The sequence below is a fragment of the Triturus cristatus genome, chromosome 8 (assembly GCF_964204655.1).
Source record: "Triturus cristatus chromosome 8, aTriCri1.1, whole genome shotgun sequence".
NCBI lineage: Eukaryota > Metazoa > Chordata > Amphibia > Caudata > Salamandridae > Triturus > Triturus cristatus.
Window position 1 is genome coordinate 999,568,093 of NC_140591.1, and position 25,119 is coordinate 999,593,211.

The following is a 25,119-nucleotide window of genomic DNA, read 5'->3' on the forward strand; positions in this document are numbered from 1 at the left end:
GCCTAAGGCATAGTGTTTCATGCATGAACTGAACTTAAACAATGTAAATGGTAAAGTAATCAATCCATGGATAAGCCACACAGCTGAGTTCAATTCGGCCACAGAGAATGGTAAAGGTTTCAACTTTTTAATATGCAATAATGAGTATGTCGCATCCTTCATGGACATGAGCTGTTGTTTATCAGTCAGATTAAACGGAAGGAACAAGGATGATGTGTTCATGTAGTCCCAGGGAACTTTCCCAGCCTTCAATGTTTGTAAAGTCCATGCAAACTGCATTATAGAAAGCAATTGATTTTGACCATGGTATAAAACAGACATATCATCCTGTACAATATCTACAACAGATGAAACAATATTATCTAATGTGTAAATTCTGGAAGAAAGGGTGTTAATGCTAATATCAATGACAGCAAACACTTTTTCTAAATGTGCTTGATCAATAGCTCTTAATCTAGAGGCAGCTTCAATTTGAGATAATTTCCAAACTTCGTTGTAAACAGCATACACCCATCTTTTGGACCTGCCACCCACGGGGCCCTTAACAAAATCATTCAAATCTACATTGTCATTCAATTTGGAAAATGGTGTTTAACTGACGCCAAGGTGGAATGTTGCAGCCATGTTTGACATAACTTTCCTACAGAATAGGAAGTAACAGAATGGGAAGATTCAAATCGGGCTCCACCCTCACCTGTGTATAACCGGGGAGCAGACCCAGAAAACGATGTTGGCAAGAATCTGAACTCTTCTGCCATATTAATCATCCTTCATGATCTAAGTTGGAAATGTTGATGGATGTATTAGTAATGAATGACTGCAATGCATCAAGGGACAGATCCGTGTGATTATCCGAGGTCGGATAAGCACCCAGATCAGGAATAGTAGGGGAATTAATCTTTTTAGAAGTAGCCAATTCAAAACAGGTGGTCTGAAAAATTGTAGAATTCAAAAACAACATGTGGTTCGGCATAAGGCATGCGCGATGCAGAGCCTCAGAACCTTGTACCTGCCATGGTTTAGAACCCCAAACAGATTTAAGATCAATGGCATCTTTCCACAGCTCATAGCCCCCTACCGCTAATTCATCCATAAAGGACTTTGAATATAATAATTTAGTGTGGGTCAGTCTAACTTTGGAAGCTGACTCAGCAGCCATTTTGAAATAAAAGGCTTCGGGTTTAGATACACTGAAATCAGTAGAGTATGTACATTTTTTCACTAGAGTTTTGCAGCTGCCCTCAATCGGAGCTGGACAATGTTCCCATTGTGTATAAATGATGATATTTCGAAATGTATTTGCTTTATGCAGGAAATGATTGCCACAGTGTTGGTCACAAAACAACTCTCCATAATTTGCTGTGTCTAAATACAAATCTTCAGCATCAAAAGCAGCATAATATTTTAAATCAGAAAAAAGAGCCTCTACGGCTTGGACATCCCAATAATCAGACCGTATGTTTTGTTTCACAACATCCCCCATAGAAACACGAAGTACATTGGGGACATTAACCACCTCTGTGGGACCATGAATTTGAAATTTTACAGCATCCCATACAATCCCATCTAACACAGGCCAGGCAGTAATGTTAACAAAAGTCTGGTCTCTCTTCATGATGTGTGGCGAGGGTTGTGGTGCCAAAGTTCCATCAATTAATCTAATTGGAGATCTTTCGGTGAGATAGTGTCCATTTACTAGACAAAAAATACAACCACAAATCCAATTGACATAAACAAAGAAATAGAAATGAGCACCAGCCAAATGTAAGTCCAAGGGGGAATTAAAACATTTCTTTTAAACCAAACAGCAAAAATAGAAAATTTCGATGGGGCATTCGATGTAGAAGAGTTAGTGTCAAATGAAAAAAGTGACTGGTCAACTGCACTTGATTGCACACCAGGCAACAACACATCTGTGGGATAGGTATACTCAGTATCTTCAATGGAACCACCAACCGGTGGAGTCAATAAAGGATTAGTAACTGTATGCATCTTGATTGCAATGTCAGGCCTGTTGGTATTTGCCGGAGCCAAAACAGAATTTCTCAGCATTGCTGGACAAGAGACCTCTGGAGTCATACTAAGAAGAATCAGCCACTTGTTGTAGTTTGACATTGTCAATGGAGATGTAACTGTTATCCTTGCGACCAGGAAGTGGAGGTAAAATGAGTGTTCTTGTACCCTGCACGCCAAGCACTGGAGCATGAAAAGAGGGGCCGAACTCCTTCTTGTTCTCCACCTTCTCACGGACCAGGTCACTGACTCGAGGTAGCCAGCCAACTACCGGAATCTGAAGTGCAGCATCAGTTGTGGAGGGCAAGTGTTCCTTTGCAAGACTTTCTCGGGTCTCTTGTAGATTCTGTAATACAGCAGAATGATCATCTATGTCAAAGGGTGCGGCCGCCGCCGCCATGTCAAGACCATCAAGGTCCGAGTCAAACATCTTTATGCCAAAGAGCACTTCGTATGGGGTCAGCCCACCCAGAGACCTTCTAGGGAGATTAAGTGCACGTTGAACACTATACAAGTGGGCCAACCAGATTCTGCCAGTACCTAAAACCCTAGCTGTCAGCGATTGCTTTAAGTCACGGTTCATTCGCTCCACAACACTATTGCCCTCAGGCCGGTATGGAGATGAAAATTTGACTTGCACCCCCAAAGATCTCATGGCATCCTTGTACGCCTTAGAGGCGAATGCTGGACCCTGGTCTGAATGGAGGGTACCACATGCAAAAATTCCCACAAATACACGCAAATCCCTGATGACAGTTTGAGCATCAGCACTCCGTTGTGGCCAGACCCATAGAAAACGTGTGCACGAATCCACTGCAACTAAGATGTACTTATACACAGTATCAGAGGAGAAAGGACCGCAGTGATCTGACTAAACGCACCCCAGTGGTTTATTAGATATGTACAACTGTGTTTGAGGTGGATGCGCAGCAGTGGAAGGCTTAATCTGCTGGTAAATGTCACAATCAAGGACATAAGCACGAGTCTGTTTATACAATCCGCGCCACCAGTAATGTTGTTGTAAGATAGTAACAGTCGCTGAAACGCCGGCATGAGCAGAAGCCATACCTTCGTGAGCGGCTGCTATCAAGGAAAGTCTGCAGTCCGCATTGGGAATCAATCTGTCACCAACGTCGTTAATTCTCACCTAGGGAACTTTATCAGGACTTAAATGATAAGAGTATTTAGAAGGGAAACCCCAAGGGTAATTATCACCCTTCTCTGTTGCAGCAATTGCTGCCAAGATGTCATCATCAATCTTACTTTTGGATCTTGTAATTGCTGCTACTAGATATGTTGCCACTGCTGTTTTCGCTGCTTCGTCAGCTAAACTGTTGCCAACAGAGTGGACACCTACGCGTTGGTGCCCAAGAGTATGAATAACATTCACGAGCGGCAGACATTGTTTAAGTTCTGTGACTCGAACCCAAAGCATTTTATTCTTGATCGTGCTACCTTTGGAATCACGATATTCATTTTGAGACCAAGAGAATAAATTGTCGTTAAAGGACTGAACACAGTAAAAAGAGTCACTCACAATAAGAGTAGTCACTCGAGGATCAGCAAACTCCAGTGCAAGCACCAGAGCACGAAGCTCTGCCAACTGGGCGGTACAATCACCCATTGTCTGCGTGTGTACGACATCAAACTTGAATTCTCCATTCACGAAAGTACCAGCCACTATTGCGCAGGCCGCTGAATACGCATGCTTAGATCTTGTCGCCGGATGCACCGAACCGTCAGTGTAAATGATACAATGGTAATCCTCAAGCGGATGCAAGGACAGAGGAGCTGGATGAACAAATTCATACTGCAAATACTCCTGAGTCTGCAATGAGGCATCAAAGATGTAAGTGACATCCGGAGACGTCAAAGAAGTGGCCCATTGTATTCAATGCGGATGGAAAGCTTTAGAGTTTGGTACACTGGCTTTTATCACTGCCTCTAAGGCAGGATACGGTGTGACAACCAACATGCGTTTCCCTTGCGACAGCGCTCTTTCTTTCAGAATCGCAATCTGCACTGCAGTCAAAACTTTTTCGACCGTGGAAAAGCGCATTTCAGCCGAAGTGTACAAGTGTGACTTGTAAGCAATGGGGACTGTGGCGCCCTCATTGAACGTTAAGTACGTGAAACCCACCGTGCCAGGCACAATTCTTTTTACCAGGTTTGTGTGGTTATCACGCGTCAATAAGAATTTAGAAGCAAGAAGATCAGCCTGCAAAGATTTCAGGATAGCTGAATGTTCTGGCAGCCAGCTCGATTTGAAAAATATAGGTTGCACCAAGGCATATAGCGGCTTGATACGCTGGGCATAATATGGAATGTAAGTACGCCCGAAATGTAAAAAACCCAGCAAAGATTGTAGTTTTTTCAGAGTTGCTGGATCGCGCAAACATGCACATTTCTACAGGAAGTGAGGTACTAGACCTCGACCTTCGTTGTTGAGTTCATAGCCCAAAAACAACACTGTGTACTCTGTAATGTGTGATTTTGCAAAGTTGAATTTGTAGCTGAAGTCCGCAAACATTACAATGAAGCGGTCAACATGACACAGATGCGGTCATAATTCGTCGTCTGTGAGATAGATATCATCAACATACGAGTACGCATCAGGGTCAATGCTCTCCTACAGAGAGACTACACGTGTGGCAAAGACTCCAGGACTATTTTTGTAGCCCATGGCTAATCTTTTAAACTGTTTTTGTTTGCCGCCGGAAATAAATGCTGTCCATTGACTACTAATAGAGGACAGGTTATGGCTATAAAAGCCATTGGAGATGTCAAGTGTGGTTTTAAACCTTTTTCTCATGAGACTATCAACGAGGGCAGAACTGTGGGTGTTTTGTACTGCACACGTCTGACAGTGAGAGTTCAAATGCCGATAATCCAAAACTAGGCGGTACGACCCATCAGGTTTGGTTACAGTGAAAAGAGGATTACTCATGGGTGACACACATGTTTCAATTACACCTTGATATTCCAATTGTTCAAGGATTTCTGCGACGTGAGATCTAGATTTGCGGCACATGGGATATTAGGTTTGTGGCTGGGGCATAGACCGTAATGGAATCTCATGGCTTGGCGACAATTTATCCCACAGTACGGTTCAATGCCGGAGCAAGCACCTGTGCCCACTCTTCTGCAAAGTTCTGAGCTTGCTCCTTCGGCACAGTGTGCATGAAAGATGGGAGGATTACCTCCTCCCCTCTGGGAGCTGCCAAAACGAAAGCTGGGGGCCAGTCCACCTCCGCTAACAGAATGTCATATGTAGAGGTCTGATTTTCCCCAAAAATCCCTTTTATGGTACGTTGTATGTCACCTTCAATTAAAAGGACTATGTCATATAGACTGTCAGGGGGAGCCACTCTAGTGTCCGCAGTTTCTAAAGTAATAAATGTGTCAGTTGCTGTCGCCTTCAGATATGGACGCAGAGCTTGCCGCACTATTGTAACCTCTGCTGCGCTGTCTAGCAGCATTTGGTGCCCATGTCAGGTTCCGAAGCTGCGTTCTCTCTATCTGTGGCATACCTCCCTGTTAGTGCAGCAACCTTCTTTTTCTGAAACGGGGGTCATTGACGTGCAAACTCTTCCTGCTTGCCTTTACCATCAGCCGAGTGGGGCTGTTCACGTCCTTGTGGGGCACCCCGACCTTTGCCACGGTCTCCTCCACCGGACTGTGAGACCGATGTTTCCTGTGAAGAATGAGGAGAACGTTGTTCAGGAATCTGAAATCTATCAGGAGACCTAATTCTAGTGCAATCGTGCAATTCATAAGTGCGTTCAGTAGTCACTTGAATCGGTGACGCGGGACGAGACCCCTGTTTCTGTTGCTGCTTTCTCTGTTTATTAGTTTTCCAATTTTGTTTAGGAAAAGCTGGACGATCGTCTTTAGTAGACTTAACCGTCTGAGTTTGCGGTTGCGCTGTTGTTTTAGCAAAAGACTTAACACCCAAACTATTGCGGCCAATGGTCTTATAAGCCTCCGCAATAATTTTCGGTAACTGCCGGGGTTTATCGACGTCGGCAACGAGGCGCAGTTCATTCGACACTTGAAAGTTAACCGCATCTCCCTTGACGTTAGCAAGGATGAGATCAGCAACTACGTCGAACACGCCAACAAGCCTTATTCCTAACTCGACCGCTGCCTCCGGACCGTGCTGATCCTGAACACGCTTGATCATGGAGGGCAGTACAGTCATAGACGGTGTGCCGAAGCACTTCGCGTAGACCGCTGCAAACACTTTACCCTAAGTCTTCCTTTTCCACAGGAGTAGAATTGGGAAATACCGCTTCCAGCTAGTTAAATTTCTCAGCAAGCCAATAAGGCATATCGTCCTTATCCTGAGGGCGCTTGCCCATCACCGAATTAACCATGACGGGACTAATAGTTATCCCGGCTGGGCCAGCTGGTTGTGTCGCAACCCCAGGTGCCCCCACCTGGACATTGCGAGAGACATATTGCACTATTGCACTAAAGCCCTATGCACCGCAATCAAGGCGGTTGGAGTTGACGTAAGTCATCCAGCGGGGCTAGAAAATATCGTGGATGTGGTGTAAACCCGGCCAAGACTGGCCCAGTGGCCCCTGGAATAGACAAGGGACCCAAATGAACCGGTGTAACGGTGTGGGGGAGTGCGCCATTGAACCAAATACGATGCTGCCAAGCGGAAATAGGAATTTCCTGCGTCCTATACGGCGTGTAATTTGCTGGGACTGCCGTAGGAGTGTATGTGTGAAACGCCTTATCATCCGCATTCACCTCTGGAAAAGTAACCCAAGAGTAAAACAGCTCATAGGGAAACGATGCATCGGCACTCACTACAAAAATAATAGACATCCCATCGTCTGGCCCCCCGAACTGCGTCAAACGATGCCAGAGAGGTGCGTGACTATGCGCTGCAATAGAGACTTCAGCCATAAGGACACAGAGAAGATAAACAATCTATATTAAACTGTAGCACAAAAAGGGTAGAAGCTAAAATTAAACCTTTTTAATTGTCAAGCTTGAGAGAACCTATATATTAACTATTTAGGTAGGTTTAAACCGTCACTCCCGTCAACCGGAAAGAAGAGTGAGGGTGTTGTGGACAAATATAATCACTACTAAGGCGTCTCAATCATAAGACCAAAACATTAGGTGCGCCATGTTGTGGGGATTCTGATCATGCACAGAACTATGCACAGGAAACCAGGACCTCAGTGAATTGTGGTGTACCAAAAAACTCACCTCAGTACCCAGAACCCCTATCTGACTAGCATCAGTCTCTCATTCGTTCTCCGTATCATCTCGAAGCTACCAATGATTAGACAACCCAGAACAAGCAACTTAGAGTACTCTCAGGAATGCTGGGAATCAGAAACACCTTTTCGTTATTCTTCTTATATCAGTCCACAACCAGAGCAATCAGAGACACGGAAAAGTTTAAAATGTTTATTTTTAACTACGTGCTCTAAGATGCAGTACTTTGGCTACCATAAGCCGGCAAATGATTACAAATAAAACCATCAGCATTGTTACAATTCCATAGAAAATGAAGGGAGAAATCATATTAAAAATGATAGTGGAAAACAAGTCCTATAATACTTTGTGAACCACCCTCCCTTGGCTAGTAAACTAGTTTTATAAACTAATAGAAGGTCTCTAGGTTTGAATGGGGAACCCCATTCCTCAAAGATCAGCTTAGGTGAATCTCATCACTGGATTAGCTCTGCTCTCTGTGTCTGAAAGGTTTTCTCCAAGTGCCTGAATCATGCATGCAAATGCAATATTGAAGGCACCCAAGTTTCAGATATTTGCAGCTGTCTGCTTGCTGTGTCTAGAGCGTGGGCCGATCAACCTGAATTCAACAGCATATATTGCTATTTGACCTTGACGGCTTCTGCACACAGTGTTCAGACTAAGGTCGCGGTGCACGTCTAGGGATGTGAACAACAGACCGTTCTCATGTGAAGAAAAAGCAAGCAAGCAGTTTTACTTGTAATAACAGCTACCTGTAGTTCCGTGTGCAAAAGCAGCAAAGTGACAAGATGGCGTTTAGCTTATAAAGCGCTTATGCTAGCAATGTGTGTACATAAAACCCTGCACTACCCTAAACCCTAAAACATGACCCCCTACACTACACAAACACCGCTGCACTACCCTAAACCCTAAAACACTACCCCAGCACGGCCCCCTACACTACACAAACACCACTGCACTACTCTAAAGCCTAAAACACTTCCCCTACACTACACAAACACCACTGCACTACCCTAAACCCTAAAACACTACCCCCTACACTACACAAACACCGCTGCACTACCCTAAACCCTAAAACACTACCCCAGCACGGCCCCCTACACTACACAAACACCACTGCACTACTCTAAAGCCTAAAACACTTCCCTTACACTACCCAAACACCACTCCACTACCCTAAACCCTAAAACACTCCCCCAGCACGTCTCCCTATACTACCCAAACATCATTGCACTACCCTAAACCCTAAATCTACCCTCAGCACGACCCCCTACACTACCCAAACACCACTGCACTATCCTAAACCCTAAAACACTACCCTCAACACGACCCCCTACACTACACAAACACCACTGCACTACCCTAAAACCTAAAACACTACCCCCAGCAGTATTCCCTACACTACCCAAACACCACTGCACTACCTTAAACCCTAAAACACTACCCCCAGAAGTACCCCCTACACTACCCAAACACCACTGCACTACCCTAAACCCTAAAACACTACCCCCAGCAGGACCCCCTACACTACCCAAACACCACTGCACTACCCTAAACCCTAAAACACTCCCCCCAGCACGACTCCCTACACTACCCAAACACCGTTGCACTACCATAAACCCTAAATCTACCCTCAGCACGACCCCCTACACTGCCCAAACACCACTGCACTACCCTAAACCCTAAAACACTATCCCTAGCACAACCCCCTACACTACACCAACACCACTGCACTACCCTAAACCCTAAAACACTACCCCAGCACGACCCCCTACACTACCCAAACACCACTGCACTACCCTAAACCGTAAAACACTACCCCAGCACAACCCCCTACACTACACAAACACCACTGCACTGCCCTAAACCCTAAAATACTACCCCCAGCAAGTCCCCTACACTACAGAAACACCACCGCACTACCCTAAACCCTAAATCTACCCCAAGCACAACCCCCTACACTACACAAACATCACTGCACTACCCTAAACCCTGAAACACTACCACCAGCACGACCCCCCACACTACACAAACACCACTGCACTACCCTAAACCCTAAAACACTACCCCCAGCATGGCCCCCTACAGTACACAAATACCACTGCACTTCCCTAAACCCTAAAACACTACCCTCAGCACGACCCCCTACACTACCCAAACACCACTGCACTACTTTAAACCCTAGAAAAGTAACCACCACCCCATGCCCAATTCCCCTTACCTCTCACTCCTCATGGTTCCTCTCTTCATTCCTGCTTCATGTTGTCTCTGAGGGGCAGTGCACGTCATTGTGAGGAAACGGAACAGCCTCTGTTTCCTTACAACGATGTGGATCATCTACATTTTTTTAGAACTCATGGTCATTTACCATACATACCTTTACAACAAAATTCGTTGTAAAGGCATGCGTGGCAAATGACCATGCGTTCTAATAAAATGTGCAGTAATAACTTCGCGATGTACAACACATGCGTGGTAATGCGTGGGTTGTAGTGGTATCACAAAGTAAAAAAGTTGTTGTAACGGCTGTTTACCGATCAAAGCTGGCCCCTGTTCTTCAGTGAGTCGTGTATTTGATGAATTAAGCTGAAGGAATGTGTTTTTTACCGAAAAGTGCATTCCCGGCTGTTGTATTGTGAAAGTGTCCGCATGGCTTGGTTTCACTTCGGGTGAGAGAGAGGAAGAGTCTGTTTGGATCTAAGGGGTTGTGCTGTTGGACAGGGCCAGCGCGACACGTGATCAGAAAACACAGCTAATGGAAAGCGTTGTCCCCGAAGTGTGGAGCAGTGCCATGAGAGGTCAACGAGTGTGTGTCCCACCGCAGTATGACCGTACTGCGTGACCCATGTGCCGCCTCCAGTGTACGGAAGGCAGAACCGGCATCCATCGCAGGTCCTCTTGAAGACCGTTGTAGCACTAATTCTACATTTTGGAACTAGGGCATTTTAACCTTGTTCCTGCCAGATACAAAGAAAAGATCCTGTGTTATTCAGTGCCCTCGTTACCTTTTCTGTGGGTTGTGGTGCTTGTCACTTCGCTGCCCCGCCAGTGCACACGACTGGGCTCCCCACCTCATGTGCCATCTGCAGGGCCTCTGCCCTTGGATCACTGGTTTTGGTTTCTGGAGTGGCAACATAAACAGTTGCTCCCAAAGGACTAGCCTGAACACTTAGGTGAATATCCCCTGCGCCAGCATTCCGCAGAAATTCTTTCCTAGCTCCCCCAAGTCGACGACGATATCATAATAGCACGGCTCCGCTCGCAACACCGTCATAGGAGCCATAAGAGGACATCGTCGGCGTGCTGACGTCAGTTCCACCCATTTTTTCCGTGCCACCAAGGTAAACAGGTGGACCGACACATTTTCACATGTATACATAGTATACTAAATATATTCAATTCAATTCAATTAAATTCAAAAATCTTTATTCTGATACAATAAATATCCATAAAAGCACAAATCCAAGATCTCAAATATCACAATTTCAATCAGTTAAAAAAGGGGAGGAAAACAGTTAAGAAAAACATGGCGGGATTCATTAATCACCTTCATCAAATACATACAACAATTCATCATATTTACAAATGCAGTAAAAAGGAGCTCCACAAGATATGTCTACAATATATTCAGTAAATTTTGCAAAGAATATAAATCAATGGGTGCACATGGAATTGCGGGCACGTACTGCCGCTTTCAGAAAGGAACCTACTCGGAAGGCTAGCTCCTCGTCTTCCAGAGTAACAATGTTCTCATATGCTACCTTGTAGTTGCCCATTGGTATAGTCTTAAAAAATGGTATCAAAAACTGTTTAGTATATTTTTGATAAAAATTACAAAAAAATAAAAAGTGCATTCTTGTTTGTTTACATTGGGCGTTACAGGGTCAGGGAAGTTGGTCAAGATTGGAACTAATCCCCAATGGGAAACAGAGCAAAAATTTCACAGTATCCACCCTTAGTCTAAAAAGCAGACCCCTCTCCCATCTACCAATTGGTCTTAAGAGATAAATACAGGGTTGGAGGGAGGTTTTCTCAATCATCATATATCTAGCTACTGAGGTTTTTTCTACCTCTGTTTCATGTCCAGTTTTGCTGTATACCACGTAAAGTGACTTCTGTAGGTTTTTTTTACTTATGCCATCTGTGTCGGTTGGATTTAAAAATATCCGCTCAAGATTTACCCTAGTCAGACTCTTCCTAACAACAGCAAGCCAGTGTATGTCCCTTCCTTTATCACAGCCAAGACAATCTGTAATTATTTCCCTTGCTAGCTGCGCCGCAGGATTCTTCCAAACCGTGTGCCAAAATAAGGCCGGTCGGGCTTTGATATAGTCTTCAATGTAGGGGAGTTTCAATTCACTGTGGCAAGCGTACTGTGAAATAGAAATAGAGGCGCCCAATAATTTACCACAAAATCTATTTTCTTCCCCCTGATGCTGTCACATTGCCTAAAACCCCAAACTTCAGCACCATAGGTGGCAGTGGGGATACATTGTACTTTAAACATTTTAGTGATGGCAGAAACGACCTGTGTCTTTCCAGGCTGGGGCAACCTGAGTATGTTGTTGATCGCTCTGGAAAACTTTTTTCCACAATGCGCCACGTGCTCTGCCCATAGACCGTTCCCTGCAAAAACCAGCCCCAAATAGGGGAAAGTGCAAGTGCTCTGTAAACAATCTGATTCCAAAATGATGGTGTTATTTAAATACTTTTTTGACTCAGAGGCCATTAAAAACGATTTTTTTAAATTGGTGCATAGGTCCAAGTTTGCCATAAAATCTCCAAAGCCCCGCACCAATATGCGTAGGGCATTCGAGGTGCGTGCCATTAAAACCGCATCATCCGCGTAGAGATGGGCCGGGAGCGTATTACCATTAATAGTAGGGACATCAGGGGTAAGTGATACCAAAGATTCGCTCAAATCATTGATATAAAGGATAAAAAGCAGAGGGGCCAGGACACAACCCTGCCTGACCCCTCTGCCAACTCTGATGCCCTTCGATACCTCTCCGCCCTTCCCGATCGGCACCCTGGCGTGCAGTTCCTTATGTAAGTAGGCTAAAAAATGCACTAAAACCTCATCCAGGCCATATTTTAAAAGGATGGACCAAAGCCGGGACCTATTAACAAAATCGAAGGCCGAGGTAAGGTCCATAAATGCCAGGTAAATAGGAGATTTTTTAGCGATTGTATATTTACCTATAATCAGATTGAGGTTAAGGCACTGCTCAACAGTGCCAACTTTGCTCCAAACCCCAACTGGCAATGGTGAGGAATGTGACCCTCCTCGGCCCATGCCCTGATCTTGTTAAACAGGATCCTCCCTAAAATGTTTAATGTATTGTCGATCAGGGAAATCAGCCTATAGCAACTTGGGTTAGAACTGTCGCTCTTTTTAAAAATTGGCACAATGATACTGGTAGACCATGTTTTTGGGATTGATGAAGCCGATAAATTGTTAAGAAAATTAAATAAAAGAGGCGCACAAAATTCAGGTTGGTGTTTAATAAGATCAATTGGCAAGCCGTCTGGGCCTGGCGCCTTATTGCCCAGACTCTGATGTATTGCTTCCTCTACTTCAGAAAAGGTTATCTGGACCCTGGTAGCTACCAAATTCTTGTTCAAAACCATGTTTTGGACTGGAGTAAAATAGATCTTTGAGAAATGACATAGTCTATTAAATATATATATTATACACTCTGATGATAAATATGCTGTGGCTCGCCATTTTAATGAGAGGCATTTCTCCAATCCTGGTCTCTTGAGATTTTTCATTTTAGAACAAATTCTGAATAATCCCAGGGGTGGGGACAGAGTTCTGAAACTGTGACAGAGAGAATCCAAATACATCGTGGATTTTCAGACCAAACACCCCGGGGGATTAAATCAGGACGAGGAGATGGCGGTACATCTGAAATAATGCTGCATTACAGATGTTTTCCTGCCATCCTAGGTCTATGTTCAGCCCATGTTTTTATCATACTTTCTCTGCCAGTTGGGTTCTCTTATTTCATTTGATGTATCTAATTGATTTACTGACATTGTGATCTGGAATGTATCATGATTAGGCCTGTTGTGGTCTGCTCTTCGTCTTCTTCCTCCATGTAATTAACACAGTAGGATCAGAAACAGTAGCACTGTCGTTTGATGATTTGCTAATCTGTTATTCTAATATATTAAGAGCTGTCTTTTGTTTCTTTTCATTTACAGGAGGGAAGGAAGGAGCCCAACCATCAACGAGCACTATCACGGGCATCCTACCCTTTCCCCCGTTTTTTCACTCTATTTGGATGAAGTTCACTTTTGTTGGGGTATGGCTATTTGTTATATATACACTGATGTCAACGTGTCCAGCGGACATTCTGTCTCAATTGGGTATTGGCGCATTGGCACTTGCCATGTTTTGTCTTTACATGCTCCCACATGTTGATTTTGCTATTTTGTGCTATTTTAGACATGGAGCACTGGTGACATCTATATTCACTTTTACACTTTTGCTCACACCAGTATACACAGTGACTTTAACCGTAATCACGTTGACTTCGTCCTGTATATTCGTTAGTGAATTGTCTATACAAGATGTCCGCCTTACAATGCAATACAGTATGTTGTCCCTGCTCTATTCTGAAATCCTGTATTGTTCACGTATTATTGTTTACTGACAAGAGCATGTCTCCGCAATTTTCGTAGAATAAGGTGTATTGAAACATTTATGTCAAAGTTCTTAAGCGGACCACAAGTCTCTTTCTGGGTTTACCGGCACTTGCCTTTACGTATCAGTACGATGTACGGATTATTTCTGTTTTTATTTCAGGATTATGCCTGTATAATTATCACGTTCAAACATGTTGGTGCAATACTGTTTACTGTTGATATTCTTGTGGTATTATACCTTTGCTCACATGCGTGTACACTGTGACCCACAAGTGTGTTGCCATTGTAAGATGTCTGCCAGGTTGACTACACGATCAGTGTAACATTTTATGTTGTCCCTCGTCACTTCTTACCCCCAAAAAACTTTATCCACTGTTCACTCACTGTTGTTTCCTTACGTGATCAAGACTCTGCAACGAGTTGAAACGCGTTGTGAGGAATAAACACCTCTTTTTCGACACTTTCCCGGAATTTGTCTTTTCTTGGTGACTGAGAGCGCAGTATTGGATTTTGTGGGGACATTTACGAGCCGGCGTGCTCCGCCGACATTTGCGCCACCTCTCTTGGGTCAAGCAGTCCAGAAGGAGCTGAATTTTGGGTTAAAATATATATATATATATATATACACACAAATGCATAACCAATAAAGGCATAAAGAAATAGCAACAGATCAAGCATTTCTCACTATTAAAACATAAGCATGATTAAGACATATTAAAAACATTTATGCCAAACAGTAAAAGCATATTTTTGGTAGAAACAGGTGGACAATGGGGAGGCGGGTGGGACAGTGAGGAATCCACAGGCAGATACTGTATCCACCAGAAAAAGCGTTAACGAAGGTAATCAACTTGGTCTTCTGATGGATACTTCTGCCTGTTGATGCCTCACCTTTTGAATAGAATCCTCAAGCCGTACCTCACCCGGAGGAGGGTTTCCACCTGACTAGACCAAAAAATCTTGCAAAACAGATCGAGCAAAATGGTCATCCCTCCTAACCTCCGAATCCAATAATAATCGAATAATTTTGAGTCGAAATTATTTTGAAAAAAATACTTTACAAATATTTGTATTAATAAATTTAGACGAACACTTAAAGGAAAACTTTTATTTATAATTAATTTAAAGATATTTCATACTTTACAAATTACCCCGAAGTCGCGACCCCAGCGCGACTTTTCAAAATGGCTACTGGAATGCGCGCAGCCATCGTGTAGGGTGCGCGAAGGGTGAGCGACTTCTGTATAGTATTTAAAAAAGAAAAGAATGAATATAGTTTTCCTAACTAAAAATTATTCACGGTTTTTTCATATATATATATATATATATATATATATATATATATATATATATATATATATATATATATATATATTCAACATCGATGGTCGCTTCAACTCGAGCCACTTAACGATGGCGGGCCGTGAAGGGATAGCGAGACCCTAATATTCCAAATCTGCATTGCTAAAAAATCCAACAGGAAAAAACAACGCTTCACGGCACCCAGTGCTTTTAAGGCAGAGTTTAATTAGGCCACACAAACTCTACGCGTTTCGGGAAACTCGGTCCCTTGATCACTCGTGATCAAGGGACCGAGTTTCCCGAAACGCGTAGAGTTTGTGTGGCCTAATTAAACTCTGCCTTAAAAGCACTGGGTGCCGTGAAGCGTTGTTTTTTCCTGTTGGATTTTTTAGCAATGCAGATTTGGAATATATATATATATATATATATATATATATATATATATATATATATATATATATATATATATATATATATATATATATACATATATATATATATATATGTATATATATATACATATATATATAGAAAATAAGAAAACATAGGATTGAGGTACATTAGACTTACAAATTTTCATTTAAAAAACCTTTGAAATTCACTGGAAAAACCATAGGTTTCAGGCATGTTACAGTTAGAAATTAGCATTTAAAAAGACATAGAAATTCACTGAAAAAACATAGGTTTCAGGAACGTTATAGTTAGTTGGACAGTTCACTCGTACAAAACCACAGAAATTCCGGCGTTATAGTTAGTTCAGCTAACTATAACTCGTGCCCCCGCAATGCACTGCTGATGACGTCACATATTAAATCATTCATGACATGGTCAGTGACATCACTGATGACATCTCAAATGACATCATTCATGTGAAAATCTGATGCACCTCCTCACACCTGAATATAACCTTTGATACACCCACTCTAAAATACAGACTACCATTTTAAAAAAAATAGACACATCAATACTAGTTACTAAATACGCACTGACTGATTTCTAGGTCTACACACACATCCACTCATTCACCCATACAGTCACTCATACATGCAGTCACTCATCAATACAACACTATCATATGCACTCATACACCTATACTGACACTCACACACTGCCACATATCCAAAGTTACTCACACACTTAGTCAGTCATGTGAAGAATCAATCATACTTCCATTTACTCACCTATACAGTTATACAGACACAACCTCACTTATTCATACAGATACTAACACATAATTACTCTCTTATAGAATCACTGATACAAATACACTCATCCATGCAGCCACTCTCACAATTACTGACTCTCACATATAGTTATTTATATACACCATCACTCTCATATACTGCCTTTTACATATGTAGTTACTTGCACATGTACCACTGAGACATCCATTAATTAACTCACCAACACACCCATACATACACTCAACCACCCATACAGCTGTTTCCACATGCACTCTTGAACCCATACACCCAGTGAATCAACCACTCACACATCTATGCACAGAGTCACACACCAACACACACTCAGGAAGCCATACAAATACTCAGGCAAGCAATCAATAAGCCCATATAGACACTCATGCAGCTACTCACCAACCCATGCAGCAGCTTACACAAGAACAGACAGACTGATACAGACTTTCACACAGTTTAGTCACTAACCCATGCATTCAGTAAGACACAATTAATCACTCACTCATACAGTCAGTCACATACCTACTAAATCCTCCATACAGACACTTATACACCCACTCATTCCTCAATACAGCATGGCATATATATAAAACAAAATTAAACTTTACAGAAACACACAGTCACTGGATGATGTCATCAGTGATGTAATTTGAGATGTCATCAGTGATGTCATCAAAGATGTCATTGACCATGTCATGAACGATGTAACATGTCATCAGCAGTGCATTGCATTTTCAGTTAATATATATATATATATATATATATATATATATATATATTCACTGAAAAAACCATAGGTTTCACACATGTTATAGTTAGCTGGACATTTCACTCGTAAAAATCCATTGAAATTCCCCCGTTATAGTTAGTTCAGCTAACTATAACTCGCGCGACCGCAATCCACTGCTGATGACGTCACATATTACATCACTGTATTCACTAAGATACTGTTAATAAGTCAGTTATACAATTAATTTTACAAAAAAAACCATCCATTTGGACACTTATTTACCCATTTATTCTTCCATTAACCTTTAGATATACATATATAAAAAATATTTATTTTTAAGAAAGACACATATTCACTGGATGATGTCATCAGTGATGTCATCAGTGATGTCATTTGAGATGTCAACAGTGATGTCATGAGTGATGTCACTGACCATGGCATGAGTGATGTAATATGTGACGTCATCAGCAGTGGATTGCGGTCGCGCGAGTTATAGTTAGCTGAACTAACTATAACGGGGGAATTTCAATGGTTTTTTACGAGTGAAATGTGCAGCTAACCATAACATGTGTGAAACCTATAGTTTTTTCAGTGAATTTGCAAGGTTTTTTAAATGCTATTTCCTAACTATAACGTGTGTGAAACCTATGGTTTTTTAAGTGAATTTGCAAGGTTTTTTAAATGCTAATTTCTAACTATAACGTGTGTGAAACCTATGGTTTTTTTAGTGAATTTGTAAGGTTTTTTAAATGCTAATTTATGTATGTATTATTATATTTTTTATATATTTATTTTACAATAAACTACCTATGTATATAGTTATAGATTGACTGTATCCTGTAATATGGAATGGCTCAGCTCTATTTTTTTAAATACGGATAAAGTTGAACAGCATAGTTAATATCTTCTATAAACCTATAAACAGTTTAAAATGTTTTTTTTTTGTAAGGGTTTTTCACTGTGCGCGCACCGTGCGTGCACCCCGCGATTTAAAAAAAAAAAAATTACATGTTTTTTTCACCCTTCGGGGTCCTTCAGGCTAGGGGGTCAGGAACTCTCTACCCTGCCCCCTATTCACGTTCTCCACCTTTCTTTTTCACTGCCACACACAAAATGGCATCCGACACTTCCTGATTTCGACCGATTCGAATGTTGACTGCCATCTAACCACCAATCAGAATTACGCTCGCGCACATTGGGTGAGCGTACCGTGCGCGCACGGTGCGCGCATACAGATATTTATGTACTTTTAACTGCAATTTTCTCAGGAACTAATGAACAGATTGACACCATATATGCAAAAGGCACATCCCTGACCTGAGGACTACCTCTTTGCCAAATTTCAAGTAATTCTGTTCAGCCGTTCGGGCTGTACCTTCGACTAAAGGTCCTATGGGAAAATGCATGGGGAAAACGCGTTTTGGGACCCCCCTTTTTTCTCAGCCCCCGCTTGACGAATCACCCCGAGACTTTCAGGGTAGGAGCTGAGCGGAGCGCCCCATTAGTTCTGAAAATTTCACGAAGATAAGTCAACCGGTGCCAAAGTTATTCAAAATGGAATTTTCAGATTTCCTATGGAACTCGGTCCTAACTACAACTATCTACTGGCGACCGTCAGTAGATAATATATATATATATATATATATATAACGGATCACATCCTTAGAAGTTGCCGGGACACTCGTACAGCGGTGCAATGACAGGGTCCAAGGCTCCCTGTTATTCAATACAGTTCCACAATGCAACAGAGCATTACATTAAATAACTTTATTTATTGATTGCACTATAAGTATAAATTATTCACTGGCGGCATCCATACAGGAGAAGCCTGATGGCAATAAAGTTTTGTATTATAAAAAATTGTAGGTCAAAAAATTGTATTTCTAAACTGAATATAATAAGTTTCATTGTGTATGATCTTCCGACGATATTATCGTTTGTGATTGAACTGTGTGTCAAAACCGCACATATTTTATGAAATTTCATCCGATGAGATTATTGTCTATAATTTAATTCAAAAGTTATTATAATCCTACAAAACATGTTAGACGATAGGGTGTATGTGAGTAACAAGCATAAAAAGCACTTTAATTGGGTTTTAACCATAATGGCTATATATTTTCACCATTTCAATATGGCCGATGAATTAGGAATGATATGATGGCAATGTATACACGGTTTTGTTCTTTTTTTGTATCACCTTTTTTTCACGTTACGCACAGTAAATTGTTTAAAACTTGAATGGCGAACATTGTAATTTACCCGTGATCAAGGCGGTCTCGCCGAAATGCGTTGGGCATGTGCAGCTTGGTTTCTGTATAATAAACCACTTTGAAGCCCCGTGATCGTGATCGTGCTTTCTGTGGGAAGGAGTGCATGTAATGCTCTGTTGCATTGTGGAGCTGTATATATATATATATATATATATATATATATATATATATATATATATATATTCACTGAAAAAACCATAGGTTTCACACACGTTATAGTTAGGAATTAGCATTTAAAAAACCTTAGAAATTCAATGAAAAAACCAAAGGTTTCACACATGTTATAGTTAGCTGGACATTTCACTCGTAAAAAACCAATGAAATTTCCCCGTTATAGTTAGTTCAGCTAACTATAACTCGCGCGCCCGCAATGCACTACTGATGACGTCACATATTACATCACTCATGACATGGTCACTGACATCACTCATGACATCACTGATGACATCTCAAATGACATCACTGATGACATCACTGATGACATCATCCAGTGAATGTGTGTTTTTCTGAAAATTAAATAGGTTTTATATAAGTATATCTCAAGCTCGATGGAAGATTAAATGGATATATAAGTGTCTAAATGGATGATTTTTTTGGGAAAAATGTATTGTGTAACTGATTGTTAAAATGTATCATAGTGAATACATGGCTTAGTGAGTAATGTTTAAATATGTAAATATCTGTATCAGTCTCTCACTTTGTGTATAAGTGGCTGCATGGGTTGGTGAGTAGCTACATGGGAGTCAATATAGGTTATTAGTTGGTTTTTTGAGTATCAGTCTGAGTGTCTGCATGGTTCGGTGGGGGGTATTACGTAGTGAATAGGTGTATGAATGAGTGACTCACTGTATGTGTTGAAGACAGCATGTGTGCATGACTATATGGGTGGATGAGTATGTGTAAAGGTGTGTTAGTGAGTGAAAGACTGTCTCAATAGTGTCTCCATGAGTAACTACATATGTTTTTAACTGTTATATGTGTCTATTGGTGTATATAACTGAGTATATGTGAGAGTAAGAGATTGAAAGAGTTCCTGTATGAATAAGTATGTGTTTCTATAAGTGATTGTTTAAAAGACTAAGTATGTGTAAGTTTCTGTAGAAGTAGGTGTGGTGGTGTGTGTATAACTGTATATGCAAGTAAATGGATGTTTGATTCTTTATTAGCATGAGTGACTATGTGTGTGAGTAACTCTATGGATGAGTGGCGTTGTGTAACAGGATGTATAGGTGTATGAATACATATGATGAGTGAGTACATGTATGAGTGACTGTATAGGACTGTTGGTGAATGAGTGGATGTGTATGTGGTTCTTAGAATTACTGAATAGGTTGTTGTAACTGATATTGATATGTTCATTATTTCGAACATTTTAGTTTCATTTTTTTAAATGTGTGTATTAAAGGTTATATTAGGGGAAGAAGAGGTCTGCTACTATTTCACAAGGATGATGTCATCAGTGATGTCATCAGTGATGTCATTTGAGATGTCATCAGTGATGTCATGAGTGATGTCAGTGACCATGTCATGAGTGATGTGATATGTGACGTCATCAGTAGTGCATTGCGGGCGCGCGAGTTATAGTTAGCTGAACTAACTATAACGGGGAAATTTCATTGGTTTTTTACGAGTGAAATGTCCAGCTAACTATAACATGTGTGAAACCTTTGGTTTTTTCATTGAATTTCTAAGGTTTTTTAAATGCTAATTCCTAACTATAACGTGTGTGAAACCTATGGTTTTTTCAGTGAATTTGCAAGGTTTTTTAAATGCTAATCCCTAACTATAACATGTGTGAAACCCATGGTTTTTTCAGTGAATTTGCAAGGTTTTTAAAATGCTAATTTCTAACTATAACGTGTGTGATACCCATGTTTTTTTCAGTGAATTTGTACGGTTATTTAAATGCAAATTTCTTTTTGTCATTTTTTGTAAGCCTTTGTATAAAATAATATATGTACTATATCCTGCATTATGGAAAGTTTTTTTTTTTTTTTTTATGCATTTTTTTCCGTGCGCGTACGGTAAGCTGACGGTACGCGCTTCGTACGTCATAAGTACGGTGCGCGTACGTGAGTGACGTACGCGTACACCCGGAAGCAAAGTCGCGGGTACGCAGGGGCGTGTAATGCGCATGCGCGATACGCAATACGTGCGTGACGTACGCGTACACCCGGAAGCAACGTCGCAGTTACGCAGGGGCGTGTAATGCGCATGCGCGATACGCAATACGTGCGTGACGTACACGTACACCCGGAAGCAACGTCACGGTTACGCAGGGGCGTGTAATGCGCATGCGCGAGTGTGACATACGCGCTGCGTAAGCGCACCGTAAGCGTCACGTGCGCGCACGGCAGGTCATGTGACTTACAAAGAACACTTTTTATTGGTTGAAATTACTTTCACTTCCAGAAACTTCCCACACCACACCCATTCCCCTCATTACTGCTTGAAAGAACACTTTTCATTGGTTGAAACTACTTTCAGTTCCAGATTCTTCCCACACCACACCCATTCCCCTCATTTCTGCTTGTGATTCTCTAGGAGCAGGAGCTGGATTGACATTGGGATACAATGGCAGAACAGCAGACCTCTTCTGAGAGTGAGGCCAGCAACACCACCATGATCCAGAGAAGGAGGAAACAAAAGACTTCTTTTGTATGGGAGTATTTCACTTTTCCAGAGGGGGAGAAAAAGGTGAATGCTCCATTGGTCACTTGCAAACTTTGTGGACGTGTTTTATCAAGACGAAATCCAAGGAGGAAATACTCCTTTGGAAATCACTCTATGAAGAGACACCTCCAGGACAGACACCCAAGGACCTTTGCTCGACATGCTGAAGAAAACCCTTCAGTAAGTCACCAAAGCCCAGCCTCAGATGCTCAGCCGAGTACATCATCGGCAGCTCAGCTGAGCCCTTCCTCTGATGTGGGAGCATCACCTTTTTCTTCTCCTGTGGACATCAACCCTCGATTTGGGAGCGTTGAAATGAGGTGTACAAAATGTGGTGGTCTTATTGTTTTTGGGGAGATCAGTCTTACCCTTATTAACAATAAGATAGACCAGAATGTTTGTAGACGCTCATAATACTCCCATTCTTTCTTTCCTCCATCCCTGTATGAACCCAACGGCTCTTATAAGAGCCAACCTTACCTCTCAACTTTTTTTTATTTTTTCTTTGAAACTTTTTTTTTATTTTTTTTTACCGTACGCGTACGGTAAGCGTATTTTTTTTTTAAAAAAACACTAAAAATCAATTACCACATCTCAAGATCCTTGAGAAATTAATAACTATTTTTTTTTAAATCTTTTTGAGATAAAGTGGACCAGACCACAAAGTATGCAAGTGACCTATTGAGCATTCACCCTTTTCTCCCCCTCTGGAAAAGAAAAATACATTATGAATCCACTTTTCAGATTCTGAAAACAGCACATGTCCAAACTGCTTTTTCAGACCACCACCATGTGTAACCTGGGTGGCTGCCTACATTCCAGCAAGGGCAACCAGCCTTAGTGATGCTGAATGTATTTGCATTACTGGCTGAAACCTCAAACCCCACTCGCTTGTAAATACTGTGCATGATTCCACATGGTAAGCAGCTGGGTGTGTGCTAAGAGTCTGCTTCTGCACCAAAAAACGGCTCCCCCTTTCCATCTAATGCAACTGTGAAATCACCAGAGCAATACGCAATAAATCTCTGCCTATAATTCCTCTTTGCACACAGAGTCATGTTTTCACATTAGTCACAAAACGAAATTTCTTTGCCAATATGAAAGCACACTTACTGCTCTTTTTTTTGGCAAGTGATAATCACTTTTACAGACTGACACATTATGAATCCACTTTTCCGATTCTTAAAAAACCACATGTCCAAACTGCTTTTTCAGACCACCACCATGTGTATCCTGGGTGACTGCCTACATACCAGCAAGGGCAACCAGCCTTAGTGATGCTGAATGTATTTGCATTACAGACTGAAACCTCAAACCCCACTCGCTTGTAAATACTGTGCATGATTCTACATGGAAAGCAGCTGGGTGTGTGCTAAGAGTCTGCTTCTGCACCAAAAAACGGCTCCCCCTTTCCATCTAATGCAACTGTGAAATCACCAGAGCAATACGCAATAAATCTCTGCCTATAATTCCTCTTTGCACACAGTCATGTTTTCACATTAGTCACAAAACGAAATTTCTTTGCCAATTTGAAAGCACACTTACTGCTCTTTTTTTTGGCAAGTGATAATCACTTTTACAGACTGACACATTATGAATCCACTTTTCAGATTTTTTAAAAAGCCCATGTCCAGACTGCTTTTTCAGACCACCACCATGTGTAACCTGGGTGACTGCCTACATACCAGCAAGGGCAACCAGCCTTAGTGATGCTGAATGTATTTGCATTACAGACTGAAACCTCAAACCCCACTCGCTTCTAAATACTGTGCATGATTCTACATGGAAAGCAGCTGGGTGTGTGCTAAGAGTCTGCTTCTGCTCCAAAAAATGGCTCCCCCTTTTTCCTACTAATGCAACTATGAAATCACCAGAGTAGTACACAATAAATCTCTGCCTGTAATTCCTATATGCACACAGAGTCATATTTTCACATTAGTCACAAAACGAAATTTCTTTGCCAATTTGAAAGCACACTTACTGCTCTTCTTTTTGACAAGTGACAATCACTTTTACAGACTGACACATTATGAATCCACTTTTCAGATTCTTAAAAAAGCACATGTCCAAACTGCTTTTTCAGACCACCACCATGTGTATCCTGGGTGACTGCCTACATACCAGCAAGGGCAACCAGCCTTAGTGATGCTGAATGTATTTGCATTACAGACTGAAACCTCAAACCCCACTCGCTTGTAAATACTGTGCATGATTCCACATGGAAAGCAGCTGGGTGTGTGCTAAGAGTCTGCTTCTGCACCAAAAAACGGCTCCCCCTTTCCATCTAATGCAACTGTGAAATCACCAGAGCAATACGCAATAAATCTCTGCCTATAATTCCTCTTTGCACACAGAGTCATGTTTTCACATTAGTCACAAAACGAAATTTCTTTGCCAATTTGAAAGCACACTTACTGCTCTTTTTTTTGGCAAGTGATAATCACTTTTACAGACTGACACATTATGAATCCACTTTTCAGATTTTTTAAAAAGCCCATGTCCAGACTGCTTTTTCAGACCACCACCATGTGTAACCTGGGTGACTGCCTACATACCAGCAAGGGCAACCAGCCTTAGTGATGCTGAATGTATTTGCATTACAGACTGAAACCTCAAACCCCACTCGCTTCTAAATACTGTGCATGATTCTACATGGAAAGCAGCTGGGTGTGTGCTAAGAGTCTGCTTCTGCACCAAAAAATGGCTCCCCCTTTTTCCTACTAATGCAACTATGAAATCACCAGAGTAGTACACAATAAATCTCTGCCTGTAATTCCTATATGCACACAGAGTCATATTTTCACATTAGTCACAAAACGAAATTTCTTTGCCAATTTGAAAGCACACTTACTGCTCTTCTTTTTGACAAGTGACAATCACTTTTACAGACTGACACATTATGAATCCACTTTTCAGATTCTTAAAAAAGCACATGTCCAAACTGCTTTTTCAGACCACCACCATGTGTATCCTGGGTGACTGCCTACATACCAGCAAGGGCAACCAGCCTTAGTGATGCTGAATGTATTTGCATTAC